Below are 6,173 nucleotides of genomic sequence, written 5' to 3'. Positions count from 1 at the left end.
AGGACATCTAACTTTGCAGCTCCGTGCTCCACAGCTAGATGCTGTCAAGTCTGGAAAGAGACACTGAGAAAAGGGAGCAAAACACAAATACACACACAAACACACACAGATGGCTCCTCGTCTCCCGTCGGGGAAAAGGAAGCTGTTTTGTGCTTTCGAAAGGCTTGGTTGTCAAAACACAAAACTCCCCCCGGGGATTTCTTCTTCTGCCACTGACTGCAAAAGTCGCCCTTGTTAGCTTTTATTTCAGTGGATGGGGAAAACAAGGGTTTAGAAGGTCCCCTTTTCGGTTTCGTCAGGGATGGATAACACAGAATAGTGGTCGCCGCCCCTTGCAAGGGTGGGATTCAGCCTATTCGGTCCTGTCCGGGCGAACCGGTTCCTCCAAAGATCAGCTGAGAGCGAACTGGTTTGCTCCGACCGTCTGCTGGGCCCACCCGCCCGCCCCTGCGCTATATCTATCTTTATTTTGTTCATTTGAAGCCCAGCTGATAGGCGCGGCAGAGCGGATTGCCCATGCCTCAGCTGGTTTTAGTGCTTTTAACACTGCTTTTAATGCTGTTTTCTAATGGATTGCGCGCGCTCAGCGAACCGGTTGTTACACCGGTTGAATCCCACCACTGGCTCCTTGTATCTGTGAAAACCGGGCTGCCAAATCATTGGGAGAGAGCAAGGAAAGGAAATCCTTAAATCAAGGCAGACACAACCCGCCAATCCCTTTTTTTCTATTTTTTTTTTCCTTGGCACCTTTTGTGAAACTCCCTCCACTGAATCCTCAGCCCTGTAATTACCCACCCCTCCCCGAAGGCCTTGTGGGAGGGAGATTGGAGGAGTTTTCCCCTGGGGGGGTGGGGAGAGGGGAAGGCAGAAGGAGGGAGGCTGCCATTTGATATCTCAGCACCTCTGCTATACTGATCAAATGCCCCTCTGCTCCCTCCACCCGCTGCAATAATGCCCCTGTGCCCACACTAGTATCTTGAGCTATGTGGCCAGTGGTGGGATTCAACTGGTGTAACAACCAGTTCACTCAGCGTGTGCTTTGCACACACATTCCATTACAAAACACCATTAAAAGCAGTGTTAAAAGCACTAAAAACAGCTGGGGCGGGGCAATCCGCTCTGCAGCTCCTATCAGCTGGGCTTCAAACGAACAAAATAAAGGTAGGTATAGTGCAGGGGCAGGCGGACGGGCCCAGCTGATGGTCGGAGCGAATCGGTTTGCTCTCACCTGATCGTCGGAGCAACTGCCTCACCCGAACCGGACCGAATAGGCTGAATCCCACCCCTGCACATGGTCTTTGAAAAAAAAAAAGACTCAAGGGGTTACCCAACTTAGAGAATGGGAAAGAATTTGTTTGTGCCCAGTGGACGCTGGCGGGTCTCCTCTGGAGACACACGGTTGGGGACAGGGACATCGAAAAGGTGGGGAGCCCTTGGGGCAGGAGGACAGTGTCCCAGGGGTGGGTTCTAAATTTTTTTACTACCAGTTCTGTGGGCATGGCTTATTTTGTGGGCGTGGTTTGATGGTCATGTGACAATTCTATAGGATTTAGCAGAGGTACTGGTCTACCAGGCTTTTAACTGCTTGCAGAGCTGTACCGGTCTACCCATTTGTTTTTGGAGACACCAGTCTACTCATTTGTTTTTGGAGGCATTGGTCTACCCATTTATTTTTAGAGGCACCAGTCTACCCATTTGTTTTTGGAGGCACTGGTCTACCCATTTGTTTTTCGAGCGCACTGGTCTACCACCACACTGCCTTTTAACACTGATCAGCTGTAGGGCGGCCCTTTGAAGCCCCGCGGCAAGAGTTTAAACAGTTTTTTTCCTTCTAGCCAATCAGCTGGGACTCGGGAGGCAGCGAATAGATTGGGGGTGAGGGCAAATAAAAGGTAAGAATAACGCGGGGACAGGCGGGAGGGCCCAGCACCCAAATAAACAGAACCGGTTTGGTGACGTCATATCGTCACCGCTACTGGCTCGCCCAAACTGGGAGGAACCCACCACTGCAGTGTCCCCTAGATCAGAGGGCCAATGTGTCCTTCTCCAAGCAAGCCTGCAAGATCATTTTGTACCTGCTTGCAGAGGCTTCGGGAATGCCAGCATCTTGAATTCTGCTGTCTCTGCGTCTTCCCGTTTGGAGAGCTGCCTTTCTAAAGGCTTCACAACTGAGCTTTCTCTGCAATGAAATAGCTTTATTGGCCAGAGGGATTCTTGGCAGCTCTAGTCTGGCCGCCTTCCTCAATTTATAAGTCTAGTTCTTGTTGGCAAAATCAGTCAAAAGCAGCTCCCGACGAAGGTAGATCGTCGTTTCTTGGCAGCTCTGCGGTACATGGGACTGAAGACGGCCTCTTCTAAACTGGTTCTTGTGTCGGGAGGAAACTGACTTTTTTCCTTCGAACGCGCTCCGGACTGGCATGGAAATAACCGATAGCTTTGGAGTGGCACGGGAGCAGTGGTGGGATTCAGCTAGTTTGGGTGAACCGCTTGTTAAATTGCTGGCTGGCCCCGCCCCACCCTGCCCCTTCCAGGACTCCCCACGTGCCCCATTTTGGCTCCCAGGTAAGGGCAGGGAAGGCTACTGGGTCCAAAACGGGGTACGTTTGTGCAGTGCAGCCCCCCCGGCCCGTTTTTGCTCCCAGGAGGCCACAGGGAGGCCTACTAGGCCCAAACTGGGGCAAGGGGGATGCGGAATGGCCCCCTGTGGCCTGTTTTTGCTCCCAGGGGGGTGCAGGAGCCCGAGTGCTATGCCCACCATGGCCACGCCCACTCAGCCGGTCATTAGGGCAGAGAACCGGTTGTTAAATTATTTGAATCCCACCACTACGACTGTTCAGTCATTGTTGGGCATCCTGTTAGCTTAAGTGTTTTTTTTTTTTTCTATCAGGGCAACCTGGTCTACCCAAATATGGGTCGGAGCATATTGCTTCCCTTTCAGCCTCAATCCAGGAGCCTTCGCAGGCTTTTGTTGCTTTCACGACAATCTGTTTTGGGTTAAATTTATATTTTACTGACAAAGAAATAAAGGGTATAGACTGGTATAGATCTATTTCAAGCTATTTAGTTCTCCTCAGCTAGCCATACCCAGGTTCAAATCCCAGAAGGATATGGCTAGCTGATGAAAGCTAAATAGCTTGAAATAGATCTACTGTATACTAAAAGTAAAGGTAAAGGTTCCCCTCACACATATGTGCTAGTTATTCCCGACTCTAGGGGACAGTGCTCATCTCCGTTTCAAAGCCAAAGAGCCAGCACTGTCCGAAGATGACTCCGTGGTCGTTTGGCCGATATGACCAATGCCAAAGGCGCACAGAACGCTGTTAGCTTCCCACTAAAGATGGTCCCTATTTTTCTACGTGCTTTCGAGCTGCTAGGTTGGCAGAAGCTGGGACAATTAACAGGAGCTCACTCCGTTACGTGACACTAGGGATTTGAACCGTTGAACTGCTGACCTCCTGATTGACAAGCTCAGCGTCTTAGCCACTGAGCCACCGCGTCTCTTTTAAAAATTTATATTTTACTGACAAAGAAATAGAGACTGGTATAGATCTATTTCAAGTTATTTAGTTCTCCTCAGATAGCCATACCCAGGTTCGAATCCCAGAAGGATATGGCTAGCTGATGAGAGCTAAATAGCTTGAAATAAATCTATACTAGTCTTCCCTTATTTCTTTGTCAGTAAAATATAAATTTAACAACCCATTATTAGCTTGTTTGTCTAGCTGCCATTTCTCACCGGGCCCTCCTCCACTTCGAGCCCAAGGCCTCTTTAAGTCCGCCCGTCCTTTCTTTCGCTTTCACTCTGAGATACAGTCAATGAAGCTGTTAATTTCCCCAACACTTTGTTTTTCCTGCACATTTTGGAGGCTGTTCAACCAAGGAACAGAACTGGAACAAAAAGCTGGCAACTGCAGCCTTGACTCCTTCTGTTGTGTTCCGCCAGCAGCCTGCGGAGCTGGCAGCAGAGTCAGACAGTGAGGAGGCTGGGGAGGAACATGGGCCAGTCCTGGAGTCTGGGGAAGGCCCAGACGAGGGCTCTACATCGGAGGCAGAGATGGGGCCAGGGCCATCTGGGAGTGATGCGCAGCCTCCAGAGCCTCCAGAGGTGGACAGCAGAGAGGCAAAGGAAAAGGAGGAGCCTGTTCCTAGTGCACACATGCAAAGAGCTGCCAGAAGGCAAGAACAGCTGAAGCAAAAAGGACGACTCGAGAGTAAGGCCAGAAGATGATTGGCCCAGTGGTGGGTTCCTCCCGGTTCGGCCCAGTTCCGATATGACTCTGCAATCCCATACTCCCTGCGCTCCCCCTTCCCTCCCTGTCTTCTGTCTGCCATAGCTGAAGCCCCCCCCCAGGGGTGGGATTCTACCGGTTCAGGCGAACCGGTAGCTCTGACAATCAGCTGGGAGCAAACCGGTTCACTCCGACGATCAGGTCGGCCCCCCTCCGCCCGTCCCTGCGTTTTACTTAACTTTATCTTCTCAGCTGATTGGCGTGGTAGAGCAGATTACTGTGCCTGAGTTGCGTTACTCCGAAGCGGTAACACAGAAGGTTAATCTTTTGTACAACCACACGCAAAATGTGCGATCGCCAAACCAGTTGTTAAACCGGCAGCATCCCACCACTGCCCCTCCCCCCCACTTACTGCTTTGGGGTTTGGGTCTCGAGGGGGAGGGGAAATCACAGCTGGAGACTCTGATGAATCTGTGTGGTTGTTTCAATTAAAGAGTGACCAAATAGCAAGGTTCAAGGTCCTCGGCACGTGCCCAGGGATGCTGTTGTTTGCGTTTGACCCAACAGGCATTTTCTGTGTCCTAGAAGTGACTCAGCTGAGTCTTTTTTTTTTTTTTTTTCACTTAAAAGTGAGCTGCAGATGTATTTTTTTGTTTTCCTTTGGCCTGAATCTTGTCCTTTGATTGGCCTTCCATCCTATTCTCTCCCCCCCCCCCCCCCGATAGAAATGAGCAACGCAGGAATATCAAAGACGCCAGCACTTTCATTATAGAATGGCACCAGGCTCCAGTGCTGGAATTCAAATTTTTTTACTACCGGTTCTGTGGGCATGGTTTGATGGTGTGGTGTGGCTTGGTGGGCGTGGCAGGGGAAGGATACTGCAAAATCTCCATTCCCACCCCACTCCAGGGGAAGGATACTGCAAAATCTCCATTCCCACCCTACTCCTGGAGGAAGGATATTGCAAAATCTCCATTCCCACCCCACTCTGGGCCCAGCCAGAGTGGTATTTTCCGGTTCTCCGAACTACTCAAAATTTCCGCTACCGGTTCTCCAGAACCTGTCAGAACCTGCTGAATAGCACCCCTGGCACCAGCAAAGCACCTAGGTCTGCCCCTCCCTCAGCCGCTCAGAGAGACAAGAAATCCATATCATTTCCAGACTTTATTAAACCCCCTGATGATAACAAGCTGTACAGTAGCAACTCTGAATAGTGGTGGCAGATAGAAAGACGGGATTAGGACTGAGCCGTAATCGTGCTAAAAGAATGTTGGCTTTCACTCCCCGAGCCATCAGCCACAGCTGTGGGACAAGGGGAGGTAGGGAAGCACCACATCTCCCACATTCCACGGCCTCGTCCCCGTTCCCCATGTCTCTCGCCTTCCACCAAGATTTCTGGTGGTTTGATTGAAGTTTCATTTTGGGGGACTCAAATGTTTGACTGTTTCCCTCCCCTCCCTCCAGGCAAGCCTAGGTATTGATGGGAAGGGGTGAGATGCAGACATAGGTTGAAATCTGAATGGCCGAGAAGAAGCCATTGGCAACAGGATTGCCCAAGGCTGGAGGGAATCAGAGCAGAGACTGAGTGGGTTTGCCCCAGAAGTGGTCTCCGAAGCCCCTTGCCTGGGAAGCTGAGAGAAGAGGGGTGAGGGAGGGAGGGAGAGAGAGAAATGGAGAGAGAAGGTGGGAGTGGAGAGGGAGAGAGAGACCAGGAAAGAAAGGAGAGGGAGGGAGTGGGAGAGGGAGAGGGAGAAAGAGAGAAACGGAGAGAGGGAAAGAGTGGAGAGGGAGTGGGAGAGGGAGAGAGAGAAAGAGAAAAAGTGGTGAGAGAGAGACAGGGATAGAGAGGGAGGGAGGGAGTGGGAGAGAGTCAGGGATAGAGAGGGAGGGAGTTGGAAAGGGAAAGAGAAAGAGTGGAGAGGGAGAGACAGGGAGAGACAGAAA

Source organism: Pituophis catenifer, unplaced genomic scaffold (assembly GCF_029215685.1).
Source record: "Pituophis catenifer annectens isolate HBS135680 unplaced genomic scaffold, rPitCat1.0.hap2 SCAF_18, whole genome shotgun sequence".
Lineage (NCBI taxonomy): Eukaryota > Metazoa > Chordata > Lepidosauria > Squamata > Colubridae > Pituophis > Pituophis catenifer.
The sequence above is the reverse complement of the archived record's forward strand: the minus strand, read 5'-3'. Positions refer to the sequence as shown.